At 41.1% G+C, this 19,891-nt stretch overlaps 1 protein-coding gene across 3 annotated transcripts in view; it reads right to left on the bottom strand.

The window, feature by feature from the left end:
- Nucleotides 1–19,891, bottom strand: part of LOC149439223 (CD48 antigen-like) — a 107,531-nt gene that overhangs the window by 76,524 nt on the left and 11,116 nt on the right. The gene's annotated exons all lie outside the window — the stretch shown is intronic.

Here is a 19,891-nt window from a genome sequence, read left to right as displayed (position 1 = left end):
CCACCAGTGAGGGGGATATCATCCCTACATCGCCATTTGGGATTCCACTTAAAGGGCTCCTGCAGTGAGTGTCCTGAAAGCCTTTTAGCCGGTGTGGGATTCACTAATCATTTACCTATCCACGTTGTTTTGTTTTTTTGGATGTGTTTTTGTTGGACGTTTTGCAGATGGACGTTATGTCGCATTTATCATATATTTTTTTTTTAGTCACGTTATTTATTTCTTCATTGTGCGTTTGTATCGCCATTTTCTGTTTTATACTAGTTGCACTCTATACATGTTTGCCATTTATTTATGGTATTTATATGGTCACTTATTAATTGTTTTATGTCACATGGCCTTTTGATGCACATTATGTTATGATCCTTTAGTCGCATGGTCACATTTTTTGCACTCGCTGTGCGTTGTTATTGTCATTCTTCTGTGATAAGTGGTTTGTCCACTTTTAATTTTTAATATTAAACACTTCATTTTGTATTTTTCACATTTTGGATCACTTTCTCATATTGTATTCACGTTATTTTATTTATGTTATGACGGACTCATATGTCCCACTATGTCCCACTATTACTGTGATTTAGTTCATATTTTATTTTTCCCTGATCATTTCCGTGCATTTTGCCATGGTCACGGTTTATTGTCTGTTTATACCCTTTTGGTCCTCATTTTGGACCTTTATTATTTCACCTTTCCCTTCACTCCTATACTCCTTCCATTTACTGATTATGTTATGGTGTATTATCTATTGTCTTCTCATCTCATTATTTGTCTTGGAATGTCTATGGCATTATTGTGACTAGCGCAACATCAATTTTCTGTTTGCGACCCTTGTAGGTATGCTCCTGAATAGTGTGAATGATTACCCAACAGAACAATGCTTGGATCAGGCTTTGCTGGGTTTTTTTTGCCTTCATCTGGATCAACTATGGGTATAGGATTATAACTTTTTTTTTTTTAATGGTTGAACTGGATAGACTTTTGTCTTTTTTCAGCCAGACTAACTATGTAACAAAGCTTTTCCTGCCCAATTATTCACTGTATCTGGTTACCACTCCCTTTCTTTATCACATAGATAATTTTATCTTTGCCAATATACTGTAGTTCCCCTTTGATATACATTTTATTTTTTTATTATAGGACAACATACAAATCCCCTTTAAAACTGAAAGCTGGGGATTTTCGAAAGTGTGAAAACATACACTTACAGAAAGTACTAAATTTATAACAAGTTTTCACTGGGATGCTTGGAAAGTACTGATTTAACCATGAGATCAGCTGGCTTGTAGCTCGACGCATGAAGCTGCAAATAGAACATTAGCTGTCTTTCAAGTGGAAGAAGACATTTTTGGCTCCATTGACTTCAATGAGAGTGTGCAAAAAAAAAAATCCACAAAAGCGTACATTTCATGTGCTTTTCAGGTATTTCCATAATGGGGCAAAACACATGATGCTGCCCAAAAAACACCTGTCCAGGACTTCACTTTAAATAAAACTTAAAAAATTGCCTACAGCGTGAATGGAAGCATGCTTTTATGCTGTATGTTACCATGTGAACGTACACCAGTCAGTTACCATGAAAAGCAATCTCTAATGTACAGTATGCACCATATATAAAGCAGATGCACCCAAGGGCGGACTGACAACTCATGGGGCCCCCGGGCAATAGGGGATCATGGGGCCCCTGTGTCCTTGCCCAAACTCAAAAAAGCCTATGAAAAGGTACCAGGGGCATCTCATGGGGCCCCCTACTGACCGAATTTCCAAATGGTCAGTCCGCCCCTGGATGCACCATATGCCAGTCTTTTTGAACAGCATTTCTTTGAGTAAATGTGTTTTTGTTCAAGACAGGGCAAAGCAACAGGTTCACTTAATCACTTCAAGACCGGACACTTTCACCCCCTTCCTGGCCAGGCCAATTTTCAGCTTTCAGCGTTATCACATTTTGAATTTATTTAGCATTTTTTTGAGAGAGAAAACTTTATTTTGGTGGTATTTATTCACCATTGGGATTTTTATTTTTTTTGCTATATAAATGAAAAAGTCCAAACGTTTTGAAAAAAAAGTGTTTTTTTTATAAAATTTTGCAAATAAATAATCTTTCTTCATAAATCTTGGCCCAAAAGTATTCAGCTATCTTTTTAGTAAAAAAACCCAAATTAGTTTATAACCAAAAATTATAATTACATTTTTTTTTTTTACATTTTTATTTTATTTTTTTATATTATTATTTATGTTTTTTTTTTAACATACTCTCACCCTAGCAGTACAGTGTCACCATAGTGACACTGTACTACTTGGGGGTGATGAAGATTTTTTTTTTTTTTTTACACTGATTGCTTTTACACCTATAAAGGCTGTAAAAGCAATCATTTCTCCTCTCTTGCTGTATTCTTGCAGCCATTGAGAAATACTGTGTGAGCTGTGATTGGTCACAACTTGTCACATGGTACATGGCTATTGTGAATAGCCTTGCACCATGTGACCTCTGTGATTATTGACAGATATCACTAGTAGTAAGCAATTATGTCAGGAAGTGACATCTTGCTTACTACTATTCATGTGATCACTGATTGGCCAATCAGTGATCACATGATCGGGACCTCACACAGAGGTCCAGCACAATGATCAGTGTTCCGCTGTGTCCTCCCAGGGAGTGCGGACAGGTAGGGAATGCGGGAGGACGTTTATAAACGGCCACCCGCTCCTGCACTGCTCCTGTCCGGCTGTTTATGTACATGGGCCAGACGGGAAGTGGTTAAAGATGAACTCCAGGCATATATAAATGAAGCAAATAACTGCACCTTTGTGAATACATCATTGTACTTTTTAAAAATATTCAAGAAGGGTAAATTATGCATTTATTTATAGCCTATCTAGCAAAAAAAAAAAAAAAAAGGTTCCATTGCAGTGAGGCTGTGCCCATATTGGATGGGTTAAATGCTCGTTTTTGTCTAGGGGAAAGGAGAAGGGAGATATACTCACCTAATCCTTTGATCCTCCCAGCACAAGACTGGTCTGGTACCCCCGTGTTCCAGCAGTCTTAAGTTGTGGACCGTTCCTGACACCATCAAGTCCAGAGCAGGCTCCATAGACCAGTAACAGTCCACTGTTGGACCATAGAGAATCACTGTTTTCTGGTAGAATGAAGGATCAGGTGAGTATAAGCTTTCTCCTCATCCCTAGACAAAAGGAGCAGTTGACCTGTGCAGTGCAGGCACAATCCGACCGCATGAGGAAACTTGTTTTTTTTTGCCTGGAGTTGGGCTTTAACCACTTGTCCTCCAGAGGATTTACCTCCCTTCCTGACCAGGCCATTTTTTGTGTTACGGCACTGCGGTACTTTAACTGACAATTGCGCGGTCATGCAACTCTGCACCCAAATAAAATTTAAGTCCTTTCTTTCCCCACGAATAGAGCTTTCTGTCGGTGGTATTTGATCGCCTGTGCATTTTATTTTTGAGCTATAAAAAAAAAAGAACGACAATTTTGAGAAAAGAATATTTTTGTTTTTTTGCTATTAAACATATCCAGTAAAAAATGTACAGAATCAAATTTCGTCATAAATATAGGCCAAAATATACTCTGCTCCATGTCTTTGCTGAAAAAAAAAATCCCAATACGTGTAAATTAATTGGTTTACGTGAAAGTTATAGCGTTTACAAATGGCGGTATATATACTGCGATTTTTTTTTTTAACTAGTAATGCGACTTATAGCGGGACTGCGGCGGGCATTCTGACACTGGGGGGAACTGACATGGTGTCACTGACTTCCCCAGTGACACCAATACAGTGATCAGTGCTAAAAGCACTTATATTGTACTAAAGGCACTGGGATGGAAGGGGTTAACATGTGGGGCGATCAAAGGGTTAACTGTGTACTGTTTTACTGTGTGCTGTGTTAGTGCTTTCAACTGCAAGCACACTGCTTTGTATGGCTGTGCAGAACCATACAAAGCAGTTTGCAGTGTGCATACAGTTCTCTCCCTCCGTTGGTAATGCTCAACAATCACCAGGTACCGGCGAGTAACCACCGGCCAGGACCCGGTGATTGACAGCTGAGGCTGTGAATAGCGGTGAGTGTGCTTCCCCTATATTTACGTGATTTTGACCACCCTTGACGCCCTGTAGCAGTATATCTGCTATAGGACGGCAGGAAAATGGTTCATTTGAGTAGGTATCCTCTGCACAGCTTGATCCAAAGCCCAGATGGTAGGTGCTTGAAGGTACTCCTATCAATGCAATATCACCATGTGGACTGATAAAGGTATACTCTCATACACAGTTCCTCCATTAAAATCACACAATGCTTTTATTGTAAACTTGTATATTCTTCATGTACAGTGCCATATGTGATGAGGCACTGCAGTCTCAAAAAACCATAATAGGACAATGCAAATTGTGTTTTAATGACATCTAAATAGGTGGCTTACTTGCCCATAGATGGAAGTGGTGTGCCAGTGATGTGGTGACTGGCACCTGAAAATGGTAAGGTATGCCAGTGATTTTGTACCCAATAGTGACAGCTCTTATAGTAAGAAGGCCACGGTGCAATAGAAGACACCCAAATAAGAAGCCACTGAAACACGGACCGGCGCTTGGCTCGTCACCAGAACTAATGCACCGGATGTGATGTCGTCAAAACTGGAGGGCTACTTATTGGAAACCATGCGGCTCTGGAATGCAACCGACCTTGAGCACCTACCACCTGGACTTTGGATCAAGTTTTGATCATACCACTCCTGGTGCCCTTCCTGTGTGGCTGTTGTGGGTATCTATTCACATGAATTGTTTGCTGTTGCTGTTGTGGACTAGCGCCCAAATGGTTTGAACTACAAGGACAGCACAGTGGCTAAATGGTTAGCACTTCTGCCTGGCAGTTCTAGGGTTATTAGTTCAAATCCCAACCACAGCCTGGAGTTTACATGTTCTCCCTGTGCTTGTGTGGGTTTCCTCCCACACTCCAAAGACATGCTGGTAGGTTAATTGGATCCTGTCTAGTTTGGCCCTGGTATGTGTATGTATGAGTGTGAGGGACCTTAGATTGTACGCCCCTTGAGGGTTAGGGATTGATGTCAATGTACAATATATATGTAAATTGATGGCACTATATAAGCACCTGAAATAACTATTATCCTGTGCACAGCAGAACTCAGATTGGCAGAAGAAGAATCCACACAGCCGGTCAGTTGTGCCTATAGTGTTTATGCCCAAACAAGTAACATACTGATAGGAGGGAAGAGCGGCAGAGAGATATGCTTGTTGGTGTGCTGCTTCTCCTTTCACTGTCCAGTCACAGGATAGGAGAGGGACAAGATGTGTCAGTTTTACTTAAATGCAGCAGAATCTCTTGACAGACTGGACGGTGGTGTGGGGTAGTGATGTGTAAATCTTGGTTATGGCAGGTAAGACAGCTCTCCCTTATGTCTATTTCATCGGATTTATTTTGTTGTTTAGCTGGATTTCAGCTTTAATTGTTTTCTACCTTCAGCTGCTTATATTCATCTTCAATTTTTTGCAGAAGTAAAAACTAAGATTCCCTCATTGAGCTGCATAGGTAAAAATGTAACCATGCTTGAAAAAGAACGAGACTTTTCTGATACTAGTGGATTTGGAGGAGTCAAGCACTTATATGAGTGAAATAAACAAAACTACCTTAAATACACACCCCCACCCAGGGCTGCTGTTAGAAACCACTGGGCCCCATACAGCCAACCAGACAGGCCCCATCCCCACTCACCTAAAAAAAAACAAAAAAAAAAAACACTGTGTAATATGCTTCAGCTATGAATGAACACAGTGAGTGATCAGTACAGATCACTCATTGTGTTCATTCAGGAAGGGAAGGAGCTGGTAAATGTAGCTCTTTAACCAGACCGTTTCTCCACTCTCTATCCTGAAGGATCTTACTGTGCGCTTACAGCTGCTGGTGGGAAGGAAAGGAGGGAAACCGGCAGCACTGTGGGGGCACACAGGGGGGGTCCTGGGCAGCAGGGGGAAACATATGGTGCACAGGAACGGTGATGGGTGCTGACGGAGGGGGGGGGACAATTACTGGAACCGATCCCCTGTATGGGTCTATCTGTAGCTGATGAAAGCAAGCAGAAGGGAGAGGAGAAAAAGCCAGGTTTCAGATGCTGCAGAGAGAGCCATACAGGGGATCGGTTCTAGTAATTACCCCCCCCCCCCCACTGTGCCAATCACCCTCCATGCTCATATTCAATTCACCTAGCTGCCTGGGCCCCCCTGCTGGCCTGGGCCCCGTACAGGAGGACTGGTGGTACTCCCTTATCCACAGCCCTGTTCCCACCCCACGCCAGGAAAAAAAAACACACCCACACATACTCCAAATAAGGAACAAATTGTATATTTATGATGGTGGTGTATGGACTTCAATATAAAACAAATCAAATGTACCAACATAGAAATATACATAAAAAATAAATGGAATGTTTTAGAGCAGGGGTGTCCAATCTTCTGACCTTCCAGGGCCACACTGGAAGAAGAGGAGTTGTCTTGGGCTGCACATAAAATACACTAACAAGAAGGATAGCCGATGAGCAGTAAAATGAGGGCAGATCACAAGTTACCAATCACAGATATAGATAATGTACCTACTGAGTAATAAAACTTCCTTTTTTTTGTAGTTTTTTTTTTATTATAAAAGTAGAAGGCGCAATATAAAACGAGTGCGATATTTGACACTGTTTTTGATAAACGAATCCATCAATATCTGGTTGGATGGATGGAGTAGCAATTCTCAATGAATTCTCAAGGTGTTCATCGGATATTTTGGTTCTAATTTTGCCCTTCCTGTGCTTCATCCTTGATAATATAGTGGTTGCTTACAAATATAGGTGCTGCCAAAAGCTGATGACATGAATAAGGAGTGATCAGCGCTGGGACAACTGCGCAGGGCGAACATGCCAAACTGCACCCCCCCCCCCCCAAAATGTATGAACATTACGTGAAAGCAAATATCCCCTCCCAAATAAAACTGAGCACTAATATGCATGCTTACCCCCTAAGCATAAATCCCCGCCAGTACAAATCCGCCTCCCTGCTGATATCTCCCTTCCAGCACAAATCTTCACCCCCTCATTCCCCAAATCTCCCTAGCTCAAATGTTCCTACCCCCCAAAAAAAAATCACTTCTCCTAGCACAAATTCTCTACCCCTAAAATTTCCCATCCAGGTACACATCTTCTCCCCCCACCCCCCACTGCAAATCCCACCTCCTAGCACAAACTACTCCCCAATCCCCCCATCTAGCAAACATTTTCTTCCCCTGATTCCCCCTCCCAACATGAATCCCCCTAAATCACCACTCTTAGCATAACCCCCCTCCTCAAAATTCCTAGAACAATACTTACTCTCTGCTGCCCCCCAAAATTCTCCCTTCCAGCACAAATCTTCTACCCCACCAATCTCCTTGCGGTGCCCCCCCCCACCTCACATGATACCACAATGCTCAGGGCAGCCACCTCTCCTACCCACCTCTTGTCCCATCCCTGGTTGTGATTGTAAAGAGTGGGATTTTTTTTTTAAAGATAAAAATTATAAGACTCTGTTAGAGTAACCGTAACATTTAGTCCCCCTAAATAGCTTAGAATACTTCCAGAAATCTCCATCTGCATTCATTTCCTTTTTATACGTGTCTACAATGCATTCTTCGCTCTCATTATCTCCCCTCTTCTAGCCACCCATTCATTTGCAATGAGAGCAGAAGCTACTGTACAAGCCTATGTCCTGACAAGTGATGAGTCTAAGTGAAAGAACACAGCCATAGTATCCCTTTAAAAGAACATGTTCCTCCCAGCCTGCCACTGGATGGTGCAGACTTTAGCTGTGCTGATCGATTACTGTGCTCGATTACTGTTCCAGAAGCAGATCTGAAAGAATATAATCAAGCAACTGATGGGCAAACTGCATAACTAAAGTCTACACCATCCAGTAGCACCAGCTTTCTCCCTGGAACATGTACATCTAAATGGTGCCTGGGGATGTGCTTTTTTACTCTGGCTCATTTAGAACAGCAGTACAGTGATGGGGAGGGGTGTCACTGCAAGGAATCATGGGAGATGTAGGTTTTCAAAGAGCAGCTGACTCATCCAATGGCTGTTATGAAGAGCAATAGTTAAATTTGAGATGTTATATGTTTTACATATGTCTTGTAGCCCTGAGCAAAGGGGAGATCTCAGGGCCCCCAAAATGCATCGGATAGCTGTTTTATTTCTCTATGGTCATTTACTGTGATCAGGCTCTTGGATTATTTCCTCTCTTTCTAGTTTAACTGTTTATGAAATATTTAACAAATTACTCATATTTTTAAGAGGTGACTGAACCACTAAAGAATTCTTTTGTATTGGTAGAGAATCCATATTCAGTTCCTCATTTCCACCTGATCCTGTTTTTCCTGTTTCTTGGATATACCCCTTCCCCAAATACTCAGGCTACTAACGCTTGGTTATTCTAGGCAGGATGTACTGGAGAAAATGATTTTCAGCTATGCTTCCTCCCCACCACTTTCAGTAGTGACAGCTGGTCTTGTGAAGCTGCTCCTTTTCTGAAGTTGTGTTTTCAATCATCTCATCATTGTCATCATATTCTTCTTCTTATTATTATTATTATACAGGATTTATATAGCGCCAATAGTTTGCTCAGCTCTTTACAATATAACGGGAGACAATACAGCAACAATACAGTTCAATACAAGAGGGATAGGAGGGCCCTGCTCCTTGGAGCTTACAATCTAGGAGGGAGGGGCTAGTGGTACAAAAGGTAGTAACTGTGGGGGATGGACTGGTAGGAGGAATAGAAGATTCCATTAGCTGAGGGCAGGATAAGCTTCCCTGAAGTGATAGGTTTTCAGAGTTCACCTAAAAGTGAGCAGAGTAGGTGATAGTCTGATAAATTGGGGTAGAGAGTTCCAGAGGATGGGGGAAGCTCTGGAGAAGTCCTGGAGACGAGCATGGGAGGAGGAGACAAGGGAGCTAGAGAGCAGGAGGTCGTGGGAGGAGCAGTGAGTACGGTTTGGGTGATATTTGGAGACAAGATCGGTGATGTTATTTGGGGCAGAGTTATAAATGGCTTTATAGGTGATTGTTAATGTTTTGAATTTTATCCATTGGACAACAGGAAGCCAGTGGAGGGATTGGCAGAGAGGGATGGAGGACACTGAATGGAGGCCAGTGGAGGGATTGGCAGAGAGGGATGGAGGACACTGAATGGAGGCCAGTGGAGGGATTGGCAGAGAGGGATGGAGGACACTGAATGGAGGCCAGTGGAGAGATTGGCAGAGAGGGGTGGCTGATACAGAACGGTTAGTAAGGTGGATGAGTCTGGCAGCAGCATTCATGATAGACTGAAGAGGGGATCATTATTGCCCGATTCCTTTCTCTCTTCGTGACATTTGAGCCTTTTCGCACCTACAGTCATATAAAACGGTTCTGTGACTGCTGGTCTGACGTTGTGAGTAATGGCTTCAAAGGCCTGTCCACATTTTGCACCAGAAGACTGGAACATCAGCTGCCACAGTACGAAAAAATAAGGTCAGTAGTCCTCTCTAATACATCCACCTAGGCAAAACAGGCAATATTCATTGGAACAGGTGGTGGAACAGGGTGTGCAATATAAATATTGGATTAAATATGCTGCTCATTGGCTGTACTGCTTTATGCCAATAAAGAGACTGGACTGGTAAGCTCCTTTGTCTGCAGAGATTGACGTAAATGGTTCATTTTTCTCTAGAAAGCCATGTGTAATAAGTAACAGGTTATATAACAGAGTAAATTCTGTGAACAGTAGATAGGTATGACCCCAATTAGACAGGAAACTGCATTTAGATATTGCTATGGTAAAGTGCTCAGTGGTTAAGTAGCCTTCCAGGAAATACTACATTAACTGCAGGATGCTACATACACTTTAAATTAGACCGCTCATCTTCAGAATGTTAGATAGTGGCCCAAAATAAATGTAGCTACCAAGATACCTACATTTCCAGATGAACCCACCTAATATGCAAAATAGATGAATCATATGTCGGCACATTTGCATTCACCATTGGCATTAACACAAACAAAAAAAATCCAAATTTGTACAATTAAATTTCTAATCAGAAAACTTTTTTTATATTAAATAAAGTATAAGGACATAAAAAAACACATTAAAAAAACAAAAATGTACTTCACATATTGTTAAACATTATAAGGATAAGTATGCACACAGCTGCAGTTCTTGTTAGTGGTATATTATAACATGGCTATAACGTTGCTAAAATACAACAGTTTTAATTACTAATACTATAAACCCCCAAAAAAAAGACTGAATAAGTGTATAAAAAATCATACTGGTGTTATAAAGAATTCCAGTGCCAAAAAAATGTGCTGTTGTCCACTGAACACTTGAACTGGTTCTTTGGCCTTTTTGTTTTTTTTCAAATTATTTTTCTATTATATTTTGTGAGTTTTGGATTTCTTTATGCTTTTTTTTAAAAAAATGCATTTATGATTATATTGTTAATGAAAACAACAGAAACTTAATAAATGCAATGACATAAAATAATTATTTATTTTTATAGTTTACAGACTGGTAGCCATCATCTCAACCATTTAATAGCTCAATGTGTTATTTTTTGTTTGTGTTTGTTATCTCGCAAGGCACCAAATACAATACAGTATATGGCCAAAAGTAGGTAGACACAATTGACTAAGTTTAGGCATTTCCAGTGAAGGCTTCTGTTGATTGTACGGCATAGAAATATATCTTAAACAATTGTGGGCTTCCAACCATGTGACAACAGTTTGGGGAAGGTCCTGTTTCAGTTTCATTATGACCGTGCCCCTCTACACAAATCCGATTCCATAAAAAAATGCTCTGATGAGTTTGGTGTGGCAGAAGACAAGCGACCTGCACAGAGCCGTAACTAACTGCTGGTATAAAATTAAAAGAAAACTATTCAAATGCCCATTTTGCATACCTGATGCTACATTCACATGACGATCTTTCTCTCTTGTTCTATTTATTTCCTGGTGTCCTTCTTTGGGTGTCTACTTTACTGTCTGCTTGATGGGGACACCCCCCAATTGGTAGAAGTGACTCTTCCACTGGCCAGGTCCTATCTTATAGACTCCAGAGGCAGCAGAACCCAAGGTGGTGGTGAGGAGACCAGTGCCCAAGATGATAACAAGTAGGGAAAAATGTCCAGTCTCTATAGCAGGATATTAGCTTTGCTCATTGAGGAAACTGTGACTTTGATCCATTACAGTGCAAGACATTTAGGGTCCTTTCACACAAGCGTTCCGTTTTTTTCTTCAGTTCAGTCAATTTTTTTTTTCAAAATCGGAGCTAAAAGGATCAAGACTTTGCTTTTTACCTCCGTTTTCATAACCATTTTTCATCCGTTTACATCTGTTTTTTCATCAGTTTTTATATTGGTTTTTTACATTCTTTACCAATACAAAATCGGACTGTATGTCCGTTTACATCCATTTACATCCACGTTTTGTCTGTTCCATTTTTTTTTACAGAAGAAAAATAGGGTTTTCTCCCGTTCTAAAAAAAAATGAATGTGGACATTAATGGATATAAACAGATGATCATCTGTTTACATCCGCTAGTCCATAGAATTACATGGGTTTCCGTTTTTCATTCGTAAATGGACAGATGAAAAATGGACATACAGAACGCCCGTGTGAAAGGACCCTTAGGAAGGAGTGTTTGCAATCAAGAGGAGCTTGAGGCAATTGTAGCCATAATAGCGGACTTGCAACTTGTACTAACATGTAAATTCTCAGGACATGTTTTTGGGGTGTACCCGCTTCTTCTAAGATCCAAGCAGTACTGCTTGGTCAAGGCACTGCTTGAACCTTGAAAAAAAAGGTGCACCCCTGAAGGCATGCCCTGGGAATTTGGATGTTAGTGCAAACAGGTAATTGATTCACAACGCACTTTTTACATTTAATTTTTTCTGGTGTTGGGCTTGAACTTGCACTGGAGACTAGCAAACATGGGAGCTGTGAAGAGCTAAGATCCTCTGTAGAATATAGACCTGCTTTAAAGTAATTGTACTGGAATATTTCTCATATTGTGTACTCTCAGTAAGTAGAAAGTCTGGAGACCACATCATTGATTTGTATGACATCACCTCCCACTACACTTCATTTACTCTATACTTACCTGGCTCCGATTTCCCAGGTACCACCCAACCCTGTGTTGTTTTTTATCCATCCCCAGCACTGCCTCCAGATCAGTGCACAATGCCAAACCCCCAGTGCCAGGACAAGGTCATCCAGTGCCCAGGGCAAAGATGCCAAACTGCTCTCCCCCGCCATTCCCCTGTTCATGGTGTGCTAGCTTAGGGGACCCTACACCCAGCAGTCACTTGCTTGTCAAAATCACTGCCACTTTCACTACTCCTGTCAGCCTTGTAACAGAAGGAAGGTGCCCCCATCCCTACGGGAAACCATTGCGCCCACCCCTTGTCCCGGCCCTGCCAACCCCCTCCACTAAGATGCTGGAACATGTTGACACCCACCGTGACCCTGCAGTCCCACTGCATAATCTCTTTGTATTGAGAAGGAAGTTGACTTGGATCGTTCCTAGTGAGCATTTAAAATTACAATTTTTCTGTGTTTATACCTTTTATTTTTTTGTTGGTGTCAGGGTCTTTTTAAAAGACAAGTTCAGGTTTACATAAACTAAAGAGTATCCCATCCCTCTAGTCCCTCAGCTAAATTGGACTAACTGGAGATTCTCAGCTGTGCAATGGAGGTAAGTAAGGATTGGGCTGGGATGGGGGGAGTGATTAGTCCAGTTTAGTATATGAGAGTTGGGGGGTTAGGTTAGTGTTAGTTACTTACTAACTAACTAGTAAGCTCAGACTTATCTTTTAAAGAAGAAAAAGATATTGAGTGGACTTTTTACGCACAGAGACTCAGTACACAAAAAATAATAAAATCAATTTTCCTTTATTAACATATCACCTCTAAAATATATCTTGTGTATAGTTACATTGCACAATTAACCCACAGCTAATATCCCACAACCAGCCAACCATAGAAAACTTGTTCCAACAAGGTGTTAAGTATAGATGGTGAGAATGGGATATTTCTTTCAGAAGGTAGGGGATATTCAAGTTGTGCAGTAAACGCCCGACATGTTTCGCGACAAAGGTCGCTTCTTCAGGGGCTAGCAATGTATCTGAGAATGATAAACAGATTTGAACAGTATATTTGTATATATAATTTTAGACAAAAAGCAACATATGTAACATTTGTAACCACTTACATAGTTAGCCAGTATGCATTGTGTAACAATGGACTCCCTAAAGCGAGCAATTCCAGGTCCCTTCAGACCAACACAGAGGGGTGTCATCCAACTGTCGGGTATGGGGGTGCAAAGACCAGGCTATGGGCAGGCAAGAGACCCATGAGACTCCCCAAACAGTCTGCAGGTAAAGATGTACAATCTCCGTACACTAGTCCAGCTATCTTCGGGTTAATGGTGCCAAGACAGATATAGGCTTAAGAAAGAGCATAATATATAAATATAAATTAATCACCCCGCTACAACGCGGGTATTGCGGCATGGGCCTACTTCCATGTGAAAAGTTCACCTCTATGCTTGAAAAGGTGTATAAATCATGAAGGCCAATATGTATGCAGTCCCTCATTAGGGAGTAAGAGGCAGACAGCTCTAAACTTAGCCCACAATAAGTTATCTCCAATGATAGGTAAAGAGGCTAGTAGGCCTAAAGAGACAAACAGAAAAACAAAATACCCCCATTATTTTTTTGTGTTTATTTATATATTGACTTTGTTTCACTGATATTAATTTCAGATCTCACAGGGGATAATCAACACTGTATTAGTTTGATTATTATAGGGTGTAATATATGTTATATATTATACTTCTGATATATACTTAATTCACAATTTTGGAGACAATATCACAAGGTATATAAGTTTTATATTGAGAGGTTGAACAATTTGGATGGGGTCTAGAGGTATATTGGATGCCATAGTTTTATATGGGAGCACGGCACTATTGGTTTAATTATTTTGAGTCACAAAACACTATTTAATGAGTTGGTGTGAGTGCCAGCGAACCACATGTGTGTTTATTTATGTAACTAATTGATTATCACAATCACCATTTACCATAGTAGCTCACAAGTATATATATAATTTTTGTGAGGACAGTGTAAGTACCTCTACACCCCCTGGGAATACAAGGGAAAGGGCAGTCAGGTGTCATACCCAACTAGTTCTCCCTGGGACAGCATACTTATGTGTCTCAGAATCCCTTGCCCTGGGATACTCTCCTGACAGCCAGGTGGATGAGGAGATTGTTATTTGGGGTCTGAGAGGTTCATTCAAGGGGACTAAGTGCTCCTGGTAAGGACTGTGAGCTTTTCTGTAAAGAGACAAGAGCCACTCCAGAGGGAGTAGAAATTCTAGGATCTATTTTTCTGCTGTTTTTTTTTGTACCTAGGAAATTTGTCCTCCAAGTTGTTTCAGTTCTATTGGGCATCCAATATACCCGTAGACCCCATCCAAGTTGTTTAATTTAACCCCTCAATAAAACAACAAAAACAAGTTCATGGACAGATTTCTGACTCTGGATGCAAGTGTGGAAAATGCGTGCGGCCTTCAAGAGGGTAGCACTACAGTGTAATTTCAGCAGTGGTTTTCAATGGAGGTGACAACTGTCTTCTAATTGTGCGCTTGCATCATCAGCCTGTCAGATAGCGACTCAAGGGGCTGTGCTGACACAGTCCACCATTGTCACTTTCAGGAATCTGGTTCACGATCGGCAATGATGTGCAGCCAATGCTGGAGTCAGTGTATGTAGATAGGAAATGGTTGAAGGAGGCTGAAAACATCTCATTTACATTTTTGAGAACATTTTCTACTAAATATTGTTGGCTTTTCTATCTTCAGCATATGTTTCTAGTAGCAGAAGCACTTTGATATCTCTTTTATCAGCCCAACGGTATGTTGTATGTGGGTTCAGATAAGCTAGCTATTTTTGCCTTCATTATCATGGGACACTCTACAACCACAAATGGGAAATGCTGAAGCCTCTTAGATTATAAGCTCTAATGAACAGGGCCCTCTGAATCATCCTGTATTAATTTGTATTGTAATTGTACTGTCTGCCCTTACATTGTAAAGGGCTGCGTAAACTGTTGGCACTATATAAATCCTGTATAATAATAATAATAATAATGACTGCAATAACAATGGCATGTCAGAAACATTTATTTTTTTATAGTTACTGTTATCCAAGGTTTTAGAGGGTGATCATAAAATCATTTACGATGTATATTCAAGTATTATACTGTTATGTGCAGGAGAACAATGTAAGATCTCATTGCATGCAAAGCTTTATGATACCACACACCAGGACAGTTGGTTGTTTGCCAACCTGCTTCCTCTCTACTGATGCCATAGGATTCAGATGTGACACAGAAGACCAAGGCTCTACACCAGGGGTCTCCAAACGTTTCAAACAATGGTCCTTCAGACTTTAAGAGAGCCAGTAAGGGTAGAAAATGTTTTGAGCCCAGCATCAGAGAGAATAAACATGGCCTCAAGGATGGTGGTCAGTAGGAGGAAGAGTAGTACCCATCATTGGTATTAGTGGGAGAAATAGTACCGCATAAGTGTTATCAATAGTTCCCCATTGTTGGTGGCAGTGGGAGGAATACTGCTTCATATCATTGGGAGGAATAGTGCCCCAGATAAAGACTAGCAAAGGGCCACAACCAGCCCTCAGGCCACAGTTTGGAGACCCCTGCTCTACACCATTCCTGCCAATCAATGGTTTACATGCTATCTGAGACTTTACCTTGGAGTCCACACTTGCTCTCTGTCACAGGGGGTGAGAATGCATGTCCTATCACAATGATATACAGTTGTCTTCAAAATAATAGCAGTGTGTTGAAAAAAGTGAATTAAGCTCAACATCCTTCTATTAGCTTTTATTTCCATACACACAAATGCATTGGGAACACTACACATTCTATTCCAAATCAAAACATGAAGAAAAATATATCAAATTTGTGTTGTTCCTCTAAACAAATTGAAGAAAAGTGAATATTAGACTGTTCAAAAAAATAGCAGTGTTTGTATTCTTCTTTACAAACTCAAACATTCACTATATAAACTGAAAAATGTTTGAAGATTTTGCTTTCCTTTGAATGACTTCATGAATATTTGGTTGTAGTCGCACTGTTTCTGAGAACTGCTGTACATCTGTGTTGCATGGAGTCACCCAACTTCTGGCACCTGTGAACAGGTATTCCAGCCCAGGATGATTGGACTACATTCCACAGTTCTTCTCTATGAATTGTCTGACACTGTATTGCACTTGTTTGTCTAACCGCTTTCTTTTGCAGGGTTTATGTGCCTTACAAAGCCCATTGTAAAAGTTGGTGCATTGGTGTTACTGGGGTCCAGCTGAGGACTGTTGATCACCAATAAAAGGCAGAGGGACCTAAACAACCCAGTAGAATCTCCAGGGGTAGCGCTACATAACTGAGAACTAATTTTTTTTTAAAGAAATCTTTATTGGTTTTTATTGCACACAAAGCATCAACCAACAATGAAATTAGTCAATACAAAATAGCATGGCAACATGCCAAAACTGGTGAAGGTTAAGCGGATATCAAGTTCAATCATATATATATACTGATGTGTCTAAACCCCCGATGAAGCAGGAAGGATTCAGAGGGAGATGTAGAGAGAAGAATAACCTTACTGAACAAAAAAGGTATACAATTTACCAAATTGTGAGGGTTCAGGGAGAAGTAGTCGAGGTGAGGAGTGTACGCAGAGATGAGATTATAAGTGTAGAGAAGGGAGGAGATATGCAGATGTAAGCCAATGTTGACCAATTGTCAAGAAGACTGAAGACGTTGAAGTTTTGTGTGAGTGCAGACGAGCCAAAGAAAAGAAAAAGAGAAGAAAGAAAAAAAATGAGAGAAAAAATAGATCAAAAGGAAAAACAGGATAAAAGAACTAGGGGGAATCCAGCATAGAAAACGAGAGAGAGAGAGAACAGCAGGGAGAGATACGGAGAACATAGGATTACAAAGTCAGGAATCAAAGGCTATAGGACCACAGGTTCGAATCATGACTCAGCGGTGAGGACATTAATACATTAAAATGCAGCGCTATTGTACGTGTTGGAGAGTGACAATGAAGGAGGAGCTCCTTGTCCGCTAACATTAGAGGGGAGTGGTGGAGAATGTGAGGGTATAGTCCAAAAGTAGCAAAGAAAGGTAAAGCATAGTACTAGTATAGGAGTAGTTGTAGAAGAACTCCGCTAAAGGTATTATAATATACAATTGCCCCCATAAACAATTTAAAAAAAATCACAGTGCGTCATGGAATAACAGAGAAAAGAAACAAATAAGGATAAAAAAAATGCTCCTATGGCTAGGTTAAAGACCCCCGATGGGGGGTGAATACTTTTGAAATATATTGACCCCATTTTCGGATGTATTTTTCTGCTCCATGTGTGGAAGGAGAAGTATAGGTGTCGAGTCGATCCATTCGAAGTAGGAAGTTCAGGTCCTGCTGGACATCGGAGATGCTGGGGATGTAATTGGAGACCCATTTTTTCAAAATAGATCTCCTCGCAGCCATCAAGCAGGTGGATAGCCATGGTCTGGCAGTTCTGAGCAGAGCAAGCTGTGTGTGTGGAGTAGACGACATGGGAGCTTCTAGATTTCCAAATAGAAGGAGCAGCGGGTCTTTGGGTAGCTGAAGAGTAGTGATGAAGAGTATGAAGTTCAAAAGTTGGTTCCAAAAAGTGGAGATCACTGGGCAGAGCCAGAATCTGTGATGTAGTGATGGCTTGTGAGATCCGCATAACGGGCAGATAGAAACCGATGGGTCTGATTGTGAGTACAAGCATGGCATATAAGCGTGATGCATAATTTTGAACTGCTGCTCCCGCCAAAATTCGTTTGTATTGAATGCACAAGTAGTGTTAAAGCCCATGAGAATTTGCTCTGCAGTGATAGTATTGTCAAAGTCCTGTATCTATGATTGAATGAGCTGAGAATTTGTTGGAGCGGAAGGGGAGAGCCTGATGCGGAGTCATACAATTGGCTAACAAGTCTAAGACCCTGGGTATACCACATTTCGTATGCTGCATGATGCTGAGGAACAGGTAAGGAAGGATTATTGTGAATAAGAAGGAATCAAGATAGCCAGGGAGGAACTCCTAGTTTACTTCTGACCTCCCTCCAGGTGATGAGTGTGTCTCGTATGAGTGGATTGTGTTTGAGATGGGAAGGAAGCGAATTGGGATTGGAATGCAAAAGGGCCGAAAGATCAAACGGACCCACCATGGCAGATTCAAGTTGGTAATTGGAAAACACGGACGAGTGGGATAGCCAATCTATACAAACACGTAGGATGCAAGATAAGTTATAAATTCTGATTTTAGGGAGGCCCATTCCACCCTCACATCTAGGGAGAAACAATTTATGGAGAGCTATACGTGAGCGACGCCCCTTCCACAAAAAGGTAGAAATCGCTTTATTTAACTTGACTATATCCGTATGTTTGAGCAGGAGAGGGATAGTCTGCAGAGAATATAAAAGCTTCAGGAAGCTCACCATCTTAAAGAGGTGTGCCCTTCCCATGAGTGACAGTGGCAGGTCTTTCCACATTTCTAATTCCCTTAAAACTTTTTGTATTACTGGCGAGTAATTAAGGGAGTAAAGAGATGAGGCCAATTTTCCAATTTTGATACCTAGATAGGGGATGTTGTTTGTGCTGATTTTGAAAATAGAGTCGCGGGCCCAATCAGGGGGGCAGGCATGGTATAGAGGGAGAATTTCACTTTTCGCAAAATTGAGGCGAAGGCCTGAACAACTTCAAAGTCAGAGAAAACAGACTGGATGTATGGTAAATCTAGGGTCGGATTGGACGTGAAAATGAATATGTCATCTGCAAATAGAGCTAAGCGTAGTTCCTGTTGGGCAATTTGGACACTATGTAATTGAGAATTGAACAACAAGAAGCGGGCTAAAGGTTCCAAAGCTAAATTGAAAAGCAAGGGGGATAGAGGACATCCTTGCCTTGTTCCCTTGCAAAGTGGAATGGAGTTAGATATTTGTCCCGCTGCTACTACCTGAGCCACTGGGGCTGAGCACATAGCCTGAATGAGATGTGTAAAAGGTCCAGAAAAGCCAAATTTGAGCAGAGCTAATTGTAGCCATTGAAAACTAAGGTTATCGAAGGCTTTTTCCGCATCAAGGGAGATAATCGCTAGATCCTGGCGTGGACTGTTTTTAGCTTGTTGTAAAACTGTGAACACTTTGCGGATGTTTGACGTGGCTGAGCGTCCCTTTATAAAGCCCGCTTGAGATGGTAGAATAAGAGAAGGTAAAATAGTGGCTAAGCGGTTAGCAATTATTTTAGAAAGGATCTTTGCGTCTAAGTTAAGGAGTGAAATCGGACGGTAGGAACCGGAATCAGACCGGTCTTTATCTTTTTTTGCTATTAGTTTAATGTAGGCTTGTGAAGCCGAAGGGAGATATGCACCGCCCCCCTGGATTGATTGATAAACCGTCTGTAAAGTAGGAGAGAGGGTTTTGGCCATAAGCTTATAAAATTCGGAGATGTACCCATCCGGGCCCGGAGCCTTACCACTTGCTAAAGATCTAATGGCCAGAAAGATGTCCGCTTGTGATATGGGGGCATTTAAGGATTGCAGTGCTATTGGGTCTATTTAGGGTAGATGCACACTGTCAAGAAAGGAGTTTGCTTGTGCTTGGTCTATTGGATCAGGACCATATAGATTTGCATAGAAACGTTCTAATATGGATATGATTTCTGCCGGGGTTTGTTTAAGCTTTCCCTGGGGGTCTTT

Source organism: Staurois parvus, unplaced genomic scaffold (genome assembly GCF_062004578.1).
Source record: "Staurois parvus isolate SC_StPar_1 unplaced genomic scaffold, SC_StPar_1.0 ptg001146l, whole genome shotgun sequence".
Classification (NCBI taxonomy): Eukaryota; Metazoa; Chordata; class Amphibia; order Anura; family Ranidae; genus Staurois; species Staurois parvus.
The sequence above is the reverse complement of the archived record's forward strand: the minus strand, read 5'-3'. Positions and strand labels throughout refer to the sequence as shown.